Source organism: Galleria mellonella, unplaced genomic scaffold, assembly GCF_026898425.1.
Source record: "Galleria mellonella isolate WM207_F2 unplaced genomic scaffold, CSIRO_AGI_GalMel_v1 utg40, whole genome shotgun sequence".
NCBI lineage: Eukaryota > Metazoa > Arthropoda > Insecta > Lepidoptera > Pyralidae > Galleria > Galleria mellonella.
The window spans coordinates 7288472-7312080 of NW_026442094.1; the positions used below are offsets into that span (position 1 = coordinate 7288472).

General features: G+C 33.1%; 1 protein-coding gene across 2 annotated transcripts in view; it reads right to left on the bottom strand.

The window, feature by feature from the left end:
- The window catches only part of LOC113520097 (aryl hydrocarbon receptor), a 173793-nt gene that overhangs the window by 60197 nt on the left and 89987 nt on the right, over window positions 1-23609 (bottom strand). Inside the window, exon 2 of one of the 2 annotated variants that reach the window (XM_052898074.1) lies at window positions 12146-12336. The gene's annotated coding sequence lies outside the window, so the exon portion shown is untranslated. Of the gene's footprint in view, window positions 1-12145; window positions 12337-23609 lie in introns of those variants that run through there. The other variant, XM_031914725.2, reaches the window with a different exon arrangement.

Genomic DNA, 23609 nt, shown 5'->3' on the forward strand with positions numbered 1-23609 from the left:
AAAATCGTAGTGAGTGGCAAGAGCTCCAACGACAAGAGCGCAGCTCTTAAATAGGATAGATAGAAAACTTAACACTCGACATACCCACATTTCGTTGCAACAGAGAGCGAGCGTAACGCCGTTTGATTGAAAATTATTTTGGCTTGTTAGCAGTGTTTCTCATCACCGGGATGTTAGTTAGAAATAGAAATTATAGACATACAAAGATAACGTTTATATTAATTTTATTTCATAGTCGCGTATGTTGTGGTTTCAAACGAATTTTCTCCCACGAACGCTCAGGCTGTGGAATGAGCTCCCTGTCGAGGTTTTCCCTAGAGACTACAGTATGGGGTTCTTCAATAAGGGTGAAAATTCAGGAATGGCAACGCATGGGGGGTATCATGGGCGAAACAGTATACTCTGTTATGTCCATGGTACTGCTCATGTCTATAGACGAAGGTTACCACTTTCCATCAAGTGGGCTGTCAGCTTGTTTGCTATTCTAAGTTGTATAAAAAAGGGTATATTAAAGTTTCTTCAGGGTTGGCGACGGTCACGTGACATCCCTAGTGTTGCAGGCGTCCGTAGGCTACAGTAACCGTTTACCATCAGACGAGCTGTATGCATGTTTGTCACCTTCGAATTAAAAAAAAAATATTTCATAGTAGGAAATAAGATATACGTAAATAAAGATGGTTATTCTGGTAGTTCAATATAATGGTAGAATAAAAAAAAAAGCACGGGGCACCTTTACAAATGAGGCATCGTGGGCAGGTGACAGCAAATTATACGAGTTGCTCCATGTTGCTAATAATGTCATGATTAATCATCTTCACGCAATTTCAATCATTTGGGATTAACACACAATAAGTATTTTTAGAGTTACGCAGGCAAATAGAGAAAATAAAATTTAATATTTTATTGTTATTACTCCTCTCCATCCAAAGGTTGCCTGGAAGAGATCGCTCTTAGCGATAAGGTCGCCCATTGTTTTCTCATTGTGATTATTTCTTGTAATTGTTTATATCTATAATAAGTTTACTATTGTAATCTTTTGGAGGAAACAATAAAGAGTATCTATCTATATTTTTTTATTGCAATAGAAAGGTATTTTTTTTTTCAGGATTTTTTTTCGTTTATTTATTTAAACTTTAATGTATAGTAAAATTCTATGTACGTTTCATGGACAGTGTTCTCTACCAGTTAACCGTTGGACAAACTGAGAAATAAGTAGGCGGTGCATTATTGAATAGAGAAAAAAATAAAGCAATATTTGATATATTCATATAATATAAACATATAATAAGACTAATATAAACATAAACTGTTTCGTCCATGATACCCCCCATGCGTTGCCATTCCTGAGGACTTAGGTGTTATTCCTCTGTACCCTGTAAATTCACGTCTAAATCCCACCCTTCAAACCGAAACACAGTCATGCAAACACAACTGCTTCACGGTTGAAACACGAACGGGACAGAGGTACCCAAGCAATCGACTTTTGTACAAAGTCTCCCTCTGGTAAATACATCTATAATATTCTCTATAAAAACAATAATAGAGGCGTTATCTTTCTCTGTCTAAAATACTGTATTTTTTTTACTATTATATAAAAGGGTAATAATGGAAAACCTTAAAATTCGATAGAAAAATAGGAAAATATTGCGATTCTCATCAACAAGCCTTCATATTTGTGTGATGAAAAAATTATCAAAAAAAAAAATTGCTACGGAACCCAAACCCAATCATATAGCCCGTAGGTTTCGCAACTCAATGTGTTTAGTTCCAGTGACATTAAATTTAAAATTAAGATGCACCGCCAGATACAAATTGTTTGTTTTTGTCGCTCTATGGCCTTTCATAGAATTATGAACGATGACCATAACTTTATGGGTTATAAAAGTGGCTAATGAATTGTGATATAAACTATATTTCCATATTTTTTTTTCTAAAACACAGGAGGCAAACGGGCATGCGACTCACCTGATGGTAAGTGACTACTGCCGTTCATGATCACCCACAACACCAACGGCATTGCAGGTGTGCTACTGGCCTTTTAGAAAAGAATAAGCTCTTTGAAGGTTATGATGTCGTATCGGTTCGGAAATATTGCTGCGGGAAGTTGATTTCAAAGAGTGTACGTGGAAGAGAGTGCCTTAAAAACGCGCGGTGGAGGACCACCACTCATCCATATGGTCAGGATGGTAGACATAATGTAATCTTAATGTAACTTGGATTTGAATAAGAGCGTAAATTACCACGCTGAACAGAAGATAACCGTAGTGGTATTCTGTGAAATGAAATCCGAATTTCACTGGCAGATCCGGGAGTGAATTACATTTGGTACTAGCTGTATTGCAGATGCGTCTGCTGTGTTTTAGTATAAAATAACTTAACATCTTGGTGTTCATTGATACGCCAAAATTTGTTATAAGATAGAAATAAATAGATTGTTTTAACATATTACTAACTAGTCGATAATTAAGTTTTTAATGTTTTAATGAAATGAAATGAAACTTATTTTAATGAATGTCGTAAGTTGAAATAATGTTATGGGTTTTTTAGTTGTCTTAGTTCATTAAGCCAGTTCGGTATGCAATATTTTTGCATGTAAATTAAAAATAATAATAATTTTAATTAAATATTGCTATATTGAGGCAAAATGCTGGGCCACCTTATACGACATGACGATTTTTTAAGAGCATAGTAGAAGGAAAACTAGAGTGCAAAAGAGGAAGAGGAAGACCGAGGAATAACTACATGGGACAGATAAAGGAAATACTAGGTGTCATGTCGTATAGGGAGGTCAAGGATATGGCCTGGGATAGAGCTGGCTGGAGGAAGATGCATGAATTAGTTGCATTGACAAGAAGAAACTTTTAAATGAAAAGAAGAAGATTGCTATATATTAATTATAAGTTATTATATATATATAAATTATATTAATACTTAAATTACATTGATATTAATTAAAGTCACAGTTTCTAGTTGTATAATTTAATTGTCTTCAAAACTATATGAACAATCAACCCTTTCATCGTTGCATTTCGTCACGACTAGTAAATGGTTTCGTGTGTGTGGGAACACCTCTATAAATGACCTACTAAGTGGTTAAAATGCTCGCTGGCTCGTTAAAATGTTCAATAAGTGAAGTAAACTCAGTCAAAACAATTACATACTATTATTAAATTATATGACATAAATGTTATTTTTTAAATACATTTATGTTTGATTTAATAATAATAATAAACTATTTATTGCGCACAATAGAGATACAAGGAGTACTTATACAGAATGTGCATATACTTGTACAAAAGACGGATTTAGCGCTGAAAGCAATCTCTTACAGGCAACCTGGCATGAATAGTAGATAGGTGCAGAGAGAAAAGTAGATTTCAAATTTTCTTTGTAATTTTGACAGGATAATATATACGTATGTACATATATATATATATATATATATATATATATATATATACTAGCGACCCGCCCCTGCTTCGCATGGGTGCAATGCTGATACTAAATAGCGCCGCCGCATATAAACCTTCCTCTTGAATCACTCTATCTATTAAAAAAAACCGCTTCAAAATTCGTGGCGCAGTTTTAAAGATTTAAGCATACATAGGGACGGATAGACAGCGACACTTTGTTTTATACTATGTAGTGATATTGGTGTCAAGCAAAAACTACTGCTTTAAATTAAACGTGGTTTTCACAGATGTATGTCTGAAGACCTATCTCGAAGTCCAGTGTATGTTCTATGTTAATACATCATTTACAAGTGGTCTTTTTCATTGATTTTTTTCTACTTCTGAAATCCACGTGTAGTGAAATCACGTAGTGGCGAACAAGCGAGTTTTATATATATAAAAATCGAAGCTACAACCTCAATATTCAATATGTAGGCAATTAATTATTAACACGGTCACTCCAGACATGAATTTCGTTATCTGATGCCAATGAATTCGGCTAGAATTTTGAAAACAATTACCGCGCCCCGATAAGCTCAACTTCGATGTGACAAATTAGTGTTTTTTACCGAGGACTTTGTGGAAAACAATAATCTACGATAAGCTATGGTAATCCATCATGACCACCATAAAGGCGAAGTGGTTTTTGTACGGAATCCGCTTAATTTGATGTTGATGGCGGATATTTCGATGGTAAAAATGTTAAAAGACTTAATGGAAATTATTATAATAATAATTGATTATAAATGTGACCTATTTAAGTATATTTACCCGAGTGTTTATAAGTCCACCTTACCTGGCAACACCGCCAGTGTAAACTACTATTATTATTAGCATAGTGAGGGTAGCGTCCACTCGTGACAAGTGTTTCTAGGCCGCCTTTGTTATACATGAAGGCTTCTGAGGTGATTTACAGGATTTAGCGATAATTAAATAGCGTCAGTGTACTAGTATAGTTAAGTGAATATATATCTTTTGGATACGCTGGTGGTTTTTTTCAATGGATAATAACGGAATGGCAACCCCGCTTGCGCTAACGGTATACGCTGGCGGGGTACCAGCGAGGGATGATAAGTGAGGATGAAAGGGCAGATCAGTTAGCCCATCGTGATGAATTCGCCTGGAATTCAGCACGATAGTTTCCAGGGGGGACCACGTGGAGGTCGACCTGATAATGTATATTGCTAGCAATGAAACTGATAGTCTGCATTACTAACAGTCTCTTCCCCCTTACGCTGGTGGTGCACCAGTAAAGAATGAAAACAGATCAATTAGCTAAACTCATCAGGCATTAGCCATGATAGTTTCCAGGGGGACTGCGTGAAGGTAGACATGATATATAGTATGTTGCTAGCAATAGAGTCGTTCAATTTCATCATTAATAAACAAACAAACAGCAAAGTTGTTTACTTGGCATACACCTAGTTATAAAGATACAAAAGAAAAATAAACTACATTTCTGTTTTGTCAAAGGTTTTTTTTACTATTTTTTGTAATGTTAACTACATAAAGAATAATTAAATAAAAATAAATAAATATTAAAACATACGGAACTCACCCAGTTCAACACTGCGCCCCTATAACTCTTAACTAAATAAAATACTAAAGCTTTACTTCCCTTATCAGATCAATTATAACACAATCGTGGAGTCGCTCGCTCGCAAATGTAGCTTTTAACTGTATTCCTATAAAGTTCAATTTAATATGTATTAAGTTGTTAATTTTTATATTAATTGTAATAAGGTCTCGAAGAAAAAAAAAATTCAAAGGTTATTTCGCGATTTCTTGTGTTAAGTTCACAATTATAAAATAAACCACATAAATCTACAATGTAATAAATATTGTTTCATTATTTCCGTTTTTCTATTTTACTACCTTTTTGCCCGTGACTTCGTTCGCGTGTGCGAGAAATCGTATACGATTTCTCGCGGATTTTATTTTGGACTATGAGCGTAAATTTAAATCTAAAAATAAGAAAAATCTAATCTAAAATTTCACGTGTCTAAATTGTAAACTGACGAAATACTTCGACTATCAATGTTCATTTTTAGCATATATATATATATATATATATATATATATATATATATATATATATATATATATATATATATATATATATATATATATATATATATATATATATATATATATATATATATATATATATATGGATGTAGCTGAAGAAGGACCAAATTTAAAGTACTCGTAATTTACGAGCGTGTGTATGAATAGATTGATGAATGGGGAAGAAGCGAAAGGGATCTATTTAAATCATGACAGATATGTATGTATGTGTATTTATGGTACTTATACTAAGCAGTGCTTTACTACTACAAAACTCCACGTAGTATGGAAGTGAAATTGAACGTTTTCCCCAAAGAAATAAGGGTCAAAAATCATAAAAAATGTCGAGTCTCCTATGTTTACTAACTATATGCGTCATTCTAAGACGCTATTTTAATATGATAGGTTAAAATTTTTGTGTGGTTGTATGTAAGTATTGTTCCATAGACGTTTCGTTGTATTACAAATAGACACGATAATTTTTATATGCGATTTTTTTTTATTAAATTAATGTTATATTTTGTAAATTGTTAAGATTGTTCTACAAAAAAAAAAACTTCAGTTGTGGCAAAATCAGTTATGTTGACTTCAAAACTAAAATACTGAGCCGATTTTGATAAAAAATTTATAAAACCAATTTGTAAGTATATCCTTTCAGATAAAAGAGGAATTTTCCAAATCGGCTTACAATTGACGTAGTTACAAGATGACAAACATAAAAAAAAATACAATCGAATTGGAAACCTTCTTTTTGGAGTCGCTAGAAAATCGTACGTCGAAGTCTGTTCTTATAAAAACCATGGGTGTACCACAACTGGTTTATGTACCCCCCCGATTCCCCATCAATAACTTAACGTTACAAAATTAGCATACGATCGATACCCCGGCCTACTCTTCCGGACCGTACTCTGCAGCGGCAGGCACCGAGGGGAGAGTGGGGTATTTACTTTGGGGAAACGTGGGCATGTTGGATAAAAGTTGTACATGTACTCTATGGGGTTTTATCGAATGGCGAACTATTTTATGGCCGTTATTTATTATGTCATCAATCAGAGCTGATTCGCTGAATGTATTTAATGATAAAAATATTTACGGGTTTTATTTTTTTTTATGGGATTAAATTTTTATTTCTTACTAATAATATAAATTTAAAAGTAAAAATGTTTGTTTGTTCCTTGCTACTTTTACTGGTCGAACAGTCGTGATTAAGTTAAGCATAAAGAAAGATATGAACCATTTTTTATTCTGGCCATTTATTTTTTGTTTAATATAATACTTTATTGGCTATAAAAATCACATGGTACATAATAAAATTGAGTTCCAAAAAAAAGCCTACTTCCATCGTGGCAAAATTAAATATTTAATTCGAGTATTATTCAAATATACTTTTTTATAATCACTTTTAAATCGTAATTTTTGTATGAATTCGAAAAGTTATCTGCTGAGAAGAGCCTGCAAGACTCAACGGTTACTCTTTTAAATCTCTGTTTATGTTATGTATATTTATTTATATGCACTATATTGTACTTTTTTTTAATGCAACTTAGGATTGCAAACAACTTGACGGTCCTGTTGTAAAGTGGTAACCGTCGCCATGGACATAACAGAGTATACTGTTTCGTTCATGATACCTCCCAAGTGTTACCATTCTTGAGGACTCAGGTGTTATTCCTCTGTACCCTGTAAATACACTGCCGTAGCCCAGCCTTCAATCCGAAACAGCCATGCAAACACAACTGCTTGATGGTAGAAACACGAATGGGACAGAGGTGGCCAAGCAATCGACTTTTGTACAAAGTCTCCCTCTGGTGAGTATATTCGCCACATGCTTTCATTTATATATGTATAGTTATACCTAAAAATATTAGCTTTCTTTCATGTGGACAAACAATAAGATTATGGGGGGAGGGGGGATTGTTTGTATACGGATACGGCTATTGCTAGCAATACACCCTACCAGATCGACCTTCACGTGGTTCCTCTTGGAAACCATCGTGTCCATTCCAGATGAATAGTAGGTGTGGCTATGCCGGTACCACGCGGCCATTATATTTTAATCCAAACATAAAAATCATCAATCATTAACTCATTACAGCTAATTTTACTCATACGTTTGTATAAAAAGTATTATATATATAAATTTATATGGCAAATAATGAAATACGTTTGTGTTGGTCGCATTATTCACACAAATGGCGCGCTTACCAAGAACTTGGTCGTAACTTACCAAGGCTACCGGTGCTGAGCATTTCTGTAAACGTTGTCGGACTACGAGTACTTGTAGCAACGAAAAGTGCCCCGCGGTGCGCCGCCGAAATCTTTACCGATCCAAAGATCCCGTGTAATCGATGCTTCAACAATCGATTTAATTCGAATAATCGATATTTCCCGAAGTACATTGGCGTATAAAAGTTACTCGGAAGATGTGTATGTGACTTTGTAATGTTAATTATTTGTTTAGTACTTACTAGCTTTGAACAACAACTTTGTCCGCGTGTCTGGGATCCCATAAAGTATCTCTATCCCATATAGTAAATGTAAAACAAATTTCATAGTAATTGCCTTGGCGTCATACAGTAATGAACAAACAAATTCCGTCTCATATTTATAATATTAGTAAGTATTTATGATCTTTGATGGGATTAGAAATATTAAAACACTAGTGGCCCGTCCCGGCGTCGTACGGGTGGACATTTTTACATTTAAAAAAGTGGCCATTATGGCTGCACACGCGACGGAAGCTTAAAAATGGAGTAACTTCTCCCGTTTTCCCAACATTTCCCTTAACTGCTCTGCTCCTATTGATCGTAGCGTGATGAAAAGTATACTATAACCTGCCCAGGAGTATGAAGAATAATTGTGCCAAGTTTCGTTAAAATCCGTCGGGTAGTTTTTGTTTTTATAACAAACATACAGACAGACAAACAAAAATTTTACTGATTGCATTTTTGGCATCAGTATCGATCACTAATCACCCGCTGATAGTTATTTTGGAAATATATTTCATGTACAGAATTGACCTCTCTACAGATTTATTACAAGTATAGATATAGATAAACTTAAATTGAAAATTTACTTTTATATAAAAATTCAAATTTAACTAAATTAAGTCGTTTTTAAGTAACGACTTCTAAAAATTTTTTTAATTTTGTTTTTTTTTATACTAATTATATTTTTTAAATAAATAGCATAACTACTGTTTTTTTTTTAAATGACTATGATGGAATTATAACCTCGCCTGCGCTATCGGTATACGCTGGCGGGGCACCAGTGAAAGATGATAGGAAAGAATGAAGTAGACCAGCCTATCGTGACGAATACACAAATATCAATTTAGTATCATATAAAATTTAGTATACACGTACATTTAGTATACATGATATAACTATATGAGATGGGGGGAAAGGGATTGTTAGCAATGGAGTTTGACAGCCCCATTGCTAACAATAACCCCTATTAGGTCAACATCCACGTGGTTCCCCCTGGACACCATCGTGAACAATTCTTTTTGAATTCGTCACGATGGGCCAACTGACCTACTTCATCCTCACCTATCATCCTTCACTGGTGCTCCGCCAGCGTATCCTGATAGCGCAGGCGGGGTTACCATTCCATTATCGCCCATTAAAAAAAAAACAAACTATATGAGATGGATCACTTTTAATCGCCAATCTGTGACAAAGTCGCGGGTAAAACCTAGCAAGTAAATGATTAAATAAAATTACCCATGTGGTCCCTGCATAGAATAGGCCACCTTCCTTTCCCGTAGATGTCGTAAGAGGCGACTAAGGGATGGACAACAGTGCCTCTCTTACAACATCTCCAAAGTCTAACTGCGGTTACCAATCCGTCTGCCAAGCGTGGCAACTATTGGCAAAACACCACAAAGTCTATGGGGGAGGCTTAAGTGATGAAGATTAAATAATGAAATAATTTCGTCGCCACTGTACCGAGTGGGGTCGCAAGTCGCAACTCGTCGGGCCCTCCGTCTCGGCTGCACTCTATAAAGCACGTACCAACTGCCCCCTACTGATTTTTATATTCGATACTGCTACGATATAAAATTATAAAGGGCATTAATAACTCACTAAGTGATATATACGCATAGGTTGGTAGCGGGCGTATGCAAAGTGGGCCAAAGATTTACGCGTTCGATTAAAAGAGGGCGCAGCGTGTTGTTCCTTTAATTTTGAAATTTGGGATTTAACTTTGGAATTACTATTGATAAAATTTCTAATGGTAATTAATAAAAGAAGAATAGGAATGGTGATTAATTAAAAATGTTAAAAATTTTACTTTAATCTCAGTTATAATGAATTTAACTACATATATAATTACATATATGATACTATGGATATAGTATTGATATAATTAAATTTTAATAAATTAAAATTAATTAAATAATTTGAATTCATTATAAGAAATAAACAACATTTTTAAACAAAGTAAAGAATAAAAATAAATAATAAAAAAAGTGTTTCAAAAACAGTGTTTTTATAAATAGCTGATAGAAAAGCTAAAATATGACTTATTAATTTTTTAAATTAAGTTCTTTTTTTATTACAAGATGGATGTTCGCTTGATCTTATCTTACCGGATGGCAAGTGTTATAAGATCTAGGATGGAGCGCACTTACCTAAAAGATACTTATTCACCAACGACTTGAAGTGTCTCTAGTTTTGGTTAAATTATCAAAATAAATTAATTTTGATCTTTACTAATAGTATCTAAATCGAATAAAACAAGTGTTTACTAAATCGATTATCCGACATTATTTCCACATATCCAAGTCACAAAGTAGTATACTTGTTCTCATTTTTATTAAATAACACTTTCCTTTAAACTAACATTATTTCACAATAATATATTAAATTATCAAAGTATTTTAATTAAATGAAAATACCTATAATAAGAAAGAATCGAGTCAAATATCGATTACAATTCACAAGAATCGAAAACGCGAATCGAACGGGCTCATTTATTAATACAGGTTGTAGAGTGCAATAAAATTGGCTGACAACATTAAATACGTGTCGCTCGGTACATTTGTAAGTAATCGATACATTGGTATGCAACGATCGATTCTAACTCCGATGTTAATCGTTTTGTAATGGCAACATTATGGATGTAAACGGTTAATGTTGCCAGAATGAAATTCTAGATATTTTTGCTGCATTCATAACGCGCGCTCTCGTTTTGCGATAATATTGCTAGGTTGGTGATTATTTTAAAGCACTGAATTTATATATGATTGCTATATAGATAGATAGATAGATAAACTTTTTATTTAAGCCATTTCTGACACACGTAAATTTACAAATGAGTTTATACAATCAAATTATATACACTTTTTTAAATAAAAAACCAAAAGATAAAATAAGAAAATATGGTTCCGCCATGTGTGTCGCAGTGACCCAAATAGGCTACAGCTCAGTGATAGTTTTGCTTAAAAGCAAAGCACTGATTTTCAGCTGCAGCCTGAAGTTAAGCTACACGGACGCGTACAACAAACCCAGAATAACCTGTGTAACCAATTTAACAGCCAAGGATATGTTTTTATTGATAAATATGCTATGTAATACATATATACTTTAATGCACTTGTAAATTACAAAGATAAGACAGTTATAAAAATTTTGTGAGTAAGATCGTATTTATCTATTCGCAGTTTAACCTTAGTTTCTATATTTTCTGTAATTCTCTAAATATTTATATAGGAAATTTAATTATCTAAAATACGGTAGCCAGACCTTCATAATACAGGATTTGGGGGGAAAGGGATTGTTAGTAATGGAAACTAAAAATCCCATTGCTAGCAATATATCCAACCAGGTCGACCTCCATTCGCAGTTTTGGAAACTATCATGGTTAATTCTATGAATTCATTTTCTGTTTTCATTCTCATCTATCACCCTTCACTGGTGCTTTATCCCATTAGCGCAGGCGGGGTTACTATTCCATTTTCATCCATCAAAAAAAAAATACAGGATTTTCTTAGCATGAAGGATAGGGACACTTACTGTGAATCAATATGTAATGTATATGTATCTTGTAATTGCATCTGTATATTTTTGTTGAATAAATTATATTTTCAATTTGCTTATGATTTTTTTTCCACTAAAATAAAAGTAAAATAAATAAATGTAACTATATATATATATATATATATATATATATATATATATATATATATATATATATATATATATATATATATATATATATATTTATATATGTATTACACAGCGCCACCTATTTCGAAACTAAACAAAGCTTGAACTATTATACAACTCCAAATTATTACACCAGGATACTAGATAACATAAAAATAATTTTTTTTTGTGAAGAAATATTAATTTAACTATAAAAAAAGAAATTAAAAACACATATCTTGAAATGCAAAAGCTGTGTTAGAAATAAAAAATTGAGAATTATTGTTTATAATCCCCTTATCTGATTGACCTTCGCACAGTCTTCCTGGAAACCATCATGGTTCACTCTTGGTGAATTTATCACGATGGGTCAACTGAATTGACTTCATCCTTACCTATCCTTCCTCACTGGTAAATCGCCATCATATATATACCTACAGGGTAAGCTGGGCTATCATTCTATTTTCATACATACCTTGGAAGTAACTCTTCGTTCGCAGGTAACTGACGGATAGCCGCAAGATGGACAGCCTGTCCAGCTTGCTGAGGATGTTCTGCTCGAAGGGCAGCAGGGAGGCCAAGGTATCCAATTCAGCGTTGAGCCGCTCGCGGTGACGTTTACTAGGGTTGCTCTTCGTAACGCCGTCCTTTGATGGGGGCTTGATGCTGTAACAAATATAATTATTTATTTATCGAACTTGAGTAAATATACCACAAATAAATTCAGTTTCTCGTTTATAATAATAATGTAACGGCCATTAATTTGCGATCGACACAACATCTAGTGGAGGTTGGGCAACACTTTACTTTTTTTTTTTATGCAACTTAGAATGACAAACAAGCTAACGGCTCACCTGATGGAAAGTGGTAACCGTCGCTTGTACAAAAAATGACGATTTAAAACAGTATGTAAATAAGTCTATTTGAATAAAGATTATTTATATTCTATAAATATAAAAAAAAATGTTAAAATCAGGAAAACTACTTTATACTATATTTTCTAAATGAAAGTAAGTTTTTTTATGCAACTTAGAATGGCAAACAAGCTGACGGCACATCTGATGGAAAGTGGTAACCGTCGCCTATACTGTTTCGCCCATGATACCCCCCATGCGTTGCCATCCCTGAGACCTCAGACGTTATTCCACTGTACCCTTTAAATTCACTGCCATATCCCACCCTTCAAACCGAAACACATTCATACAAACACAACTGCTTCACGGTAGAAACACGAATAGGACAGAGGTGTTCAAGCAAACATTTTTTGTACAGAGTCTCCCTCTGGTAGATAAGTTCCATTTTTATAAAAAATATGAATTAAATCGTAAGATGTAATGTTATTTATTTATACTTTATTATACACGAAAATTACATAGTTAAATGAAGACGTACAACAGGCGAGCTTAACTCTGTAAGAGTTCTCTTCTAGCAAACCCTGAGTGGAAAGAAGCATTAATTACCAGCGGGCAGTGTGCGTACAATTAACTTTTAAATATAAAAAATATCGTAAGTCCTATTTACACACGTAATAAAATAATTATATATATACTGAATTTATTTTAATACAAACAGTTATATTAATAATGTACAATACAGCATTATACAATGGTAAATAAACATTAAAAAGTACAATATTTATTATTAGAGTTAAAAAATCTAACAATTCCGCCCTAAAAAAGTTAACCATAATAACAGAAGGTTACCTCGTATCCGCTCGTGTAAGTTATGTTAACTAGCTCCTTTGCGTGACTGTGAGCTCGTTATAGCGAGCAATGCCAGGTGCTACCGTTAGCTAGCCACTAATATGATGTGTCATATTAAATAGCCTCTTAGAACTGTAAACGATATTATGCCGGGAATTTATTTTTTATGTGTGTATTTTCCTAAAAAGATTGCAGTTTCTTCCTTCAAAGATTTTTTATTTCTAACCAACTTAAAAAAATAAGGAGGTACTCGTTTTGGTATTGATTTTTTTTTTAATTAAAAAAAATGAAATTTTGAAGAATATCTATTGTTTGAGATGGAGAAGAACGTAGGCTAGAATTCATCTTTTTTTATACAACTTAGAATAGTAAACAAGCTGACGGTCCACCTGATGGAAAGTGGTAACCGTCGCCTATAGACATGAGCAGTACCATGGACATAACAGAGTAAACTGTTTCGCCCATGATGCCCCCATGCGTTGCATTCCTGAGAACTCAGGTGTTATTCCTCTATACCCAGTAAATTCACGCCATATCCCACCCTTCAAACCGAAACACAGCCATGCAAACACAACTGCTTCACGGTTGAATCACGAATGGGACAGATGTACCCAAGCAATCGACTTTTGTACAAAGTCTCCCTCTGGTATTTCATCTTGATCACACGAGCGACGCCACGGGTAAAAGCTATTACAACATAAATAATTGACAAGGTTCAGCTACAACTGGGCGATTCCATATATAATAATCTGTAATAAATTTAATATGTCATTATTTACTTTAAAAAATTTCGAAAGTACAACATTAAACCGTAATCTATTTTCATAATCATTAGTTAAATGAAATTACACTGGTGTGAGTCTATCTGGGACTGTGTTATTTGTTTTTGTTAATATGTGTTGAGGGCCATCTCTCCTGCATTAGGTTAGTTTAAATTAGTATGGACTATAGACGTGGTTAAAATCTATAGAGTCGACATATATATATAACTATTTTAATTGACATCACTCAGAATTTTATGAGCAAACTCACGAACAGTGATTAAATTGTGTTACAAAACAAAATTTAATTCAGTTGTAGCAAAACCAGTTATTTTTATTTAAAAACTAAACGTCTGAATAGATTTTGATAAAATTTGTATGGGACTAATCTTCCAAATCGAGTTACAACTGACGAAGTTATGAGGTAATAAATATAAAAAAAAACAACCGAAACTTTCTTCTTTTTAAAATCAGCTGAAAACTACATATTATTAAAATGCGAGTGAAATTATTTTTAGGGGCTAAGTGCGCAACGAGTACATACGGGGTAGTTGTAAGGTAGCACCTACTGTAGAAAAAATTGTGGCTAAGATGGTACGAACATGTCATAAGGCTACTCGATTGCAACGTTGTGAAGAAATGCCTTTTCGGGGCTGTAAAAAAGAAGGGACGAGACAGGCCGCACACTACCTGTATGTCAAATGTCCTACTTTTTAATAATTTTTATATTATTATATGTTATATTATATGTTACATCTCCCATATCTAGAACTAACAAAATTTTTCATCGTGCTTCCTACCAAATTGTTTATAATTACTCTCTTTATCACATCCGATAAGGTCGCCCATTGTTTTCTCATTATGATTATTTCTTGTAATTATTTATATTTATAATAAGTTTACTATTGTAATCTTTTGGAGGAAACAATAAAGAGTATCTATCTATCTATCTATCTACTGTTAGGCCAAGCTTCCTTCTTGAAGGAGCTTGGCCTAACAGTGACACATATCAACGAAAAAAAAATGGCGTCGTGTGATTACGAAAGCCGATTCAGCGGAACGAGAAGAGGTGAGATAAAAAAGTCATCATTATGAAATTCAATTCGTATGAAGGACGTTCTCAATTCGTTTGTGTTTTTTTTTTGTACATGTATTACACAATTATGTCGCCAATTATTATTTTTGCATTACATTGGGTTTACTTCCATTTTAGTTTTATATTATTTTGCGTTTTTACTTATTTTTAGAGCAAAAAACTATTTACATTTAATGTTATTCTTTTTGTAAAGGTAAATCTAATAGCTAACATACTATTTTTAACATTTTTAACTTTTATTTTTAACATTCTAACTATTGAATTTTTATATCAGACCAAAAAATTTGAATTTTATTTATACTCGAGATATTTTTACAAATGTCTTGTAAACTAGACAAAAACATCTTTAAAATAACATTCCTATTTATTACTTATTCATAAAAGTATAAATAATATAGAATTTAAAATGCACAAGATACTAATGTTAATATCTTTTTTCTCAGTAGCCAGAAACTTTAGTTTTTATTTCTAGTCTTTTTCAATGTGCAGGCTTAAGTACAAGCATTTTAAATAAGTGTGCTCAAAAAGCATTCCCGCTTTTACGGTCAAATAAATATCATGTTAGTGTTGCTTAATAATTGTTGTAGGTATACGATTTATTAATTGTTCATTCGATTCGGAATAATCGAATAATTGGTTAAATCGATAATATACTGTGATTGATTATTAACAATTAATAAATTATAATCGATTAAAATAATGTCGTTTAATCGCATATTGTGAAAAGATTGTAAAATAAGATTATTTGTTTATAACTTGTTGGCGCTTTTACGGTTCAATACATCATCATGGTGATCATCAAATTCCTTTTGATATACACGTACTATTTATAATGCAAAAAGATTAATTTTAAGATCAAATCAATTCCAGACAATATCTATTTACATTAAAACTGATTAAATTATGTTAAATTTCAATTAAATTGATAGATACCTATTTTATCGGTAGATTAATCGATACTCGAATTATTTTTAAGCAAACGCTATCGATTAATTTATACTCGTTCAATATACAACACTAGACACTGAACTACATTATTTTTTCTTGTAAAAAAATGCCTCGTTAATTCAGCTCCACACATCCTCTATCCAAAACAGGCTACATACGCTCGGATATTACTCATCGGACGTCGTTTTTTCTTGATTTATTCAGAGGTGAGGATCAAACGGCGCATACTCGGCTCTTTGATATAACCTTCATACAATTTGTAGTTGTACGCGATAAAGCGGATATTATAAAAAAACGATTTTATTACTAATAAGCTAAGGCCGCAATTCGATTGTGCATTCGCATACATGGTATAAATCAACGACCGATTATTTCTATAAATTGTAACTCGATTAAGTTATAATCGATCGCCGATTGTGATAGGTATATATTTTTGTATGTGTGATAAATTTGCTGGTCGGTTTGTTTAGTTTAATACGATTTTTTATATTCTGTGATCGTTGATTTTTTTCTTATCTCACAGGGACATTGTTATGAACGATTAAAGGTGAGAGAAATATAGTTTGTATTACTCTGTGTTATTAGAAACAAAGAGGATAATGAACAGACAGAATTTCGAAGCGATCAAATTGACATCAATTTTGGATCCATCAACAGCAGATATAGCTTATTGCGGAAAATCTTAGACATAAGTTCATAATCTACTTATTATTCAGATAATCTTCTGTTATTGTTAATGATTTATTAAATATTATAATAGTGCATGTGGTGTTCGCGTATAAAAGACGCAAAATTATTTTTTTGTGAATGTAAAATGACGGATCTGACGAATATTACATATAAAGATCCGTCAGTATTCTACGACTATGACGAAATATAAAAATCATGTTATCAATAAGTGATAAATAAGGGATGCGTACCTAAATTTAATTTTACTTAATGTAAAGGTGCCGGAGAGCATTGGAGATAGTTTTAAGAGTCGTTTAGAATTGTAGTTTTATTATGAATTCTTTATACAACTTTCAATAACAAACAAGATAACTATACGTCTGAAGTAGAGTGGCAATCTATGCTTTTTTTTCATAACTTAGAATGGCAAACAAGCTGACGGCTCACCTTTTTTTTATACAACTTAGAATGGCAAACAACATAACGGCCCATCTGATGGAAAGTGGTAACCGTCGCCTATAGATATGAGCAGTACCATGGACATAACAAAGTATACTGTTTCGCCCATGATACCCCCCATACACTGCCATTCCTGAGGACTCAGGTGTTATTCCTCTATACCTTGTAAATTCACGCCATATTCCACCCTTCAAACCGAAACACAGCCATGCCAACACAACTGCTTCACGGTTGAAACACGAATGGCACAGAGGTACCAAAGCAAACGACTTTTGTACAAAGTCTCGCTCTAGTAAAAAACTTGCATTAACATGCCATATGCCAAGAACATCACAGAATACACTGTGACGCCAAAACGCCTTTAAATACCACGATATGGTACAGTCAATTTACGTGACTGTTTAATATCGTTGTACCCATAAATTTATAAGCAAAGCATAGTTCGTATCGAATAAATAATTGACACGTGGTTACGACTGAAGTCGAAAATTAAAACACTTTATTACCAAAACACTATTATTATCGATTTCATTGCGAATCCGAGAGCGTAGCATAGACAATGGATTATGGTTTCGATAAAAAAAAAAGAAAAGCTTTTAGCTATGTCTACTTTGGCCACATCGATATAATTTTTTTTTGTTTCGTTTGAATAGAATAGAAAAGAATGAATCTTAATTAAAATAGATTTGTTTATAACTTCTTTTACTACTAGAGCTGCTGAAAAGAAGCCGTAACAAAGTCAACAGTTACTCTCTTCAATTCGTTTATATATATTTATATATTAAGATAAAGTATAAGTGTATATTTAAATAAAGATAAAACATTTAAAAGGAAATATGTCAATTTGAATAACTATGATTTGATTTTCTATATATATATATATATATATATATATATATATATATATATATATATATATATATATATATATATATATATATATATATATATATATATATATATATATATATATATATATATATATATATATATATATATATATATATATATATATATATTATGCAGCTTAGAATGGCGAACAAGTAACCGTCGTCTATAAACATGAGCAGTACCATGGACTATGGATAACAGAGTGTACTGTCCACCAATGATACCTCTATACTCGTAATTAGCATTAAGTTTTATTTATATGTATAATTCAATGTAAAATGAACGTATGATAACTTATCATAGGAATACCAAATTATATTTATAAGTTAAGGATATTTATGACTCGATATTTAGGTATTAAATGGATTTGTTTGAAAGCATAGTTTTACTAAAGAGAAATTTTCTATGTATCTTGTTAGATCTATATATGTAATATTTGTCAGATCCGTCAGTATTCTACGACTATGACGAAATGTCTGTTATGAAAACTAGTTGCTCAGAGAGCAGAGAGTGTACTCAAGTCAACATTCACGTAATCCACCCCGGAAACTTGTCTCTTGTTTAACTCTTGATCCATTCGTTGAGCCAACAAATCTGCTTTCATCCTCATCTATCATCAATTACTGATACCTCGCCAGCGTATACCACAGCCCAGGTAATGCTATATTTCTGTGAGACTCTTGACTGTATACTGGATTATAAATCTGGATGTAATAGACATCGGTTCATTTATTTATTTATGTACACTTAATTACACCATTTAAAAAACAATAAATACAGTAAATTTTTGTGATAAATGACACAAAAGACGGGTTTATTGCTAAGCAATCGCTTCCATACAACCTTTGGGCAGAGAACGTTGAGAAAAAAGACAAAGGGTAGTTAGAACATACACTCACACACACACACACACACACACACACACACACATATATATATATACACACACGTATATACACACATATATATAGACTAAAACGACGTAGGAAAATGGAGAAAGAACGCAGGAAAATAGTACTAAAGGGAGAAATAGTAGGACTTAACTAGTTGTTGAGGAGATGGAAGTAAATTTCAACGCAAAATTTTGGTATCGTTGACAAATAAAAACTAGGCAAAAATACACGTCCATTCAGGTAGAAAATTTAAAAATGAGAAAGTGAGAAAGAAATGGTCGCTATTGCCACTGTAAAAAATAAATTTAAATTTGTATTGGATTGCCGACAATTTCATAAATCATCGTCATCGTCATTTCAACCGTCCACTGCAGGACATAAGCCTCCTTCATAGGCTGCCATAAAGAACGGTCCTGATCGGAGCCACCTGAGTGAGCATCCACTGACTCCCTGCAATGCATTTCAGGTCGTCACTCCATCTAGTGGGGAGTCATTCTATACTTCGTTTCATACTCATAAAAAATCTTTAACCAGAAGAAGACTTTGTACAAAAGTCGATTGCTTGGGTACCGCTGTCCCATTCGTGTTTCAACCGTGAAGCAGTTGTGTTTGCATAGCTGTGTTTCGGTTTGAAGGGTGGGATATGGCGTGAATTTACAAGGTACAGAGGAATAACACCTGAGCCCTCAAGAATCGCAACGAATGGGGGGTATCATGGGCGAAACAGTATATTCTGTTATGTCCATGTTACTGCTCATGTCTATAGGCGACGGTTATCACTTTCCATCAGGTGGGCCGTCAGCTTGTTTGCCATTCTAAGTTGTATAAAAAAAATCTACTTACTGTCAGCCGGGTCATGCCCCTATTTGCCACCACTGTAGCCAAATATAAAAAAAATGTTGATAAATTGATACCCAAGTCATTGATAAGTCCTAAATATGGAGAGAACATTTCTAAACGCTCAATTGTTCGAAATGTCAGATACAAAAGCGGTGTAAGGGATTTTTTTCTCACGTTTAAGTGTAATTTCGTCTAACCGACTTCACTAACGGGTATATAATCGGAGTGTTTAAACTTAACATGCCAAGTTATTCACACTTTGTAGATGTGAAATAAATAGAGAGGTTTAACATACAGTCAAACACTACATTACTGTATAAATTAAAAAATATTTTTTACATTATCATCATATCAGCCTTTAACTGTCCACTGCTGAACATAAGCCCCCCCCCCCCCCTTGGGGGATTAGCAACCGTAGTTAGGCTTTAAAGATGTTTTAAGAGAGACATTGCTGCCCATCCCTCGCCCTTCCTTAGTCGCCTCTTACGACGCCCACGGGAAAGGAAGGTGGCCTATTCTATGTCAGGATCACACGGCATTTTTACATTATATTATTTTTTAATTTAAACATTCAATAAAAAAAATATATACAATTCATATTTATTTATTTAAACAAGTTAATTGAGCATTTAAAAATATGATACAAAATGGACTCTGCTATTTATTCCTCGCCGTCCCTTAGTCACCTTTTACTACTACACTCACGAGAAAGGAAGGGGTGGCCTGTTCTAAGCCGGGACCACGCGGCCTTAATTTAATTTAATTAAACTAAAGCCGTGCTTTCATTTAATTAAAGTAAAATAATGTATAATTAATTAAATTAATTGAAAATTACAACGGTATAAAATTATTAATCATATTATTTTAATTCATTTATTGTATTCGACATACGTAAATGTGTCGAGATGAATAAGCGAAGTCCGCGCGGAGTCCCCAGGCGGAACGTTGGACCTTGACACAATTTAGTAACGTGACACAGAGTCTTTAGTTCTCACAGAAGGTGTAGTAAAGATTCATTTTCGTTGAATGCGTGACAGGAGGCTCGCATGTCAGCACGGAAACTCTGCAACTCATTCAGAGCCGTCTACGGGCGGGCGTATGCTGTTTGTTTTGGTCATTGACTCCTTCATAATTGACCTTTACGGTTTGTGATTATGCGTTCCTATTTATTTTTTTTATTTATTTTTTAATTTGTAAACAATACGACATTGCATAAGTATATACGAATTTTAAACTTTTCGAAGACTAATTTAGAAGGTTTGACGATTGAAAACTTAATAAAGTTTTAATTATTAAGTTTTTTTTTTAATAGATGATAATGGAATGGCAACCTGCCTGCTCTATCGGTATACACCGGCGGGGCATCAGTGAAGGGTGATAGATGAGAATGAAAACAGGCCAGTTCAGTTGTGTTTGCATGGCTGTGTTTCGGTTTGAAGGGTGAGATATGGCGTGAAATTGCTGGGTACAGAGGAATAACACCCGAGTCCTCAGGAATGGTATAGCATGGGGGGTATCATGGGTGAAACAGTATACTCTGTTATGTCCATGGTACTGCTCATGTCTATAGGCGACGGTTACCACTTTCTATCAGGTGGACCGTCAGCTTGTTTGCCATTCTTTGTTGTATAAAAAAAACTTGGACCACAGAAGGAGCAAATCTTAGATCATTTTGGTCATATCGGATTGGCTTGATGATATTTATATATATATATATATATATATATATATATATATATATATAACCGCAGTTTATATATATATTATATATATATATATATATATATATATATATATATATATATATATATATATATATATATATATATATATATATATATATATATATACAGATACAAAGTATTTGATAAATATATATATATACATAAATATATATATATATATATATATATATATATATATATATATATATATATATATATATATATATAAAAAAAGTAGTACCTACTTCTCCCCCATTTTTGCCTACTATTTCGTAGCTATAGGAGGTTTGTGTCTCGCGGCTTTCAGAGGTAGAAAAACTAGTGTAATAGATTACTTTTAGATAGCCTATCAAGATAAAATATATATTAATTTTTAAGACGGAATTTTGAAAATATAATTGTGAAAATCATATCTAATTGGGTGCAGCAATATTTTTAAGGTGCTAAAACAAACATACAAACAGACAGACAGACATAATTTATAAAAAAAAAAAATTTTGGAATTATTGTCCTTATCGAGACCCCTCATACAATTTTTTTTTTATGTACAAACATCGTCCAGATATAATTTTTATTATATTAGTATGATTACTTATCAAAACCTAGTTCTTCCAAAATTCGTATTTTTTTTTTATTTCAATTACAACATCCCGTCAAGGTCGAGTCGAGTCTAAGAAAAAACCTTACGTAACATGACAGACCCTATGGTTTACAAATGTGGCGGGCTGTTTGTTACCCATAATTATAAATGAATTAGAAAGGTCGACGGACGGGTTGAGACTGGGGTTTTGTTCTGTCCTTTCGACAGGTAAAATAATATTACATGTAATTGATAAATATTCACTTCACTGTTCAATGATTCTTTTTTTTTATAATTTCAAAGAGAATAAGTTTCTCAGTTCGTCTGCATTATTTTTGTATGTTACTGATTGTTTGAAGTCATTGAAGTTATGTTCTAAAATATCATTACCTCTCTTATTTGCCTTGATGTTTACTACGTGTGATTTACCTTTATCTATTTACCAGTGGAAGACTTTGTTTAAATGTCGTTTACTAAGGCACATCTGTCCCATACGTGTTTGTACCATGAAGCAGTTGTGTTTGCGTGGCTGTGTTTCGTTTTGAAAGGGATATGACAGAGGGAGACTGTAATCAATACTGGTACCGCAGTATTCTAACACTGATACAAAATGCAATTAAAAAAAATACCAGAGGGAGACTTTGTACAAAAGTCGATTGCTTGGGTACCTCTGTTCCATTCGTGTTTCAACCGTGAAGCAGTTGTGTTTGCATGGCTGTGTTACGGTTTGAAGGGTGGGATATGGCGTGAATTTACTGGGTACAGAGGAGTATCACCTGAGTCCTCAGGAATGGCAACACATGGGGAGTATCATGGGCGAAACAGTATACTCTGTTATGTTCATGGTACTGCTCATGTCTATAGGCGACGGTTACCACTTTCCATCAGGTGGGCCGTCAACTTGTTTGCCATTCTAAGTTGTATAAAAAAAAAGTGAATTTACAGGGTACAGAGTAATAACACCTGAGTCCTCTTGAGAGAACTTTTATGGTTTCTGAATACTTAAAAAAATAAATAAAAAAAAAACTTTTGAGGTTTCGTAAATTTTCTGGAAAAACCAATTTTATAATTATTTTTCTTAAAAGTATGCCGCGTTTCACATTCCAATGCCGACCGGTAATTAGACGCTAAGTGTTTATCTTAAGACAAAGAAAAATTAATCGCAAACAATTAAGTTTAATGGTGAAGCAGTAAAAACACCTATTCTATACTACCTAATGTACTCTGTATCCAGTACACTGAAACATCAATTAATCGCCGATAAAAAAAACTCACAAATATACACATAATAGACAAAGTATTCGATGAACACAACCTTCGCTTTAAGTGAATAATCGAACGCCAAGATTTATGACGGTAACTACTAAAACAGTGC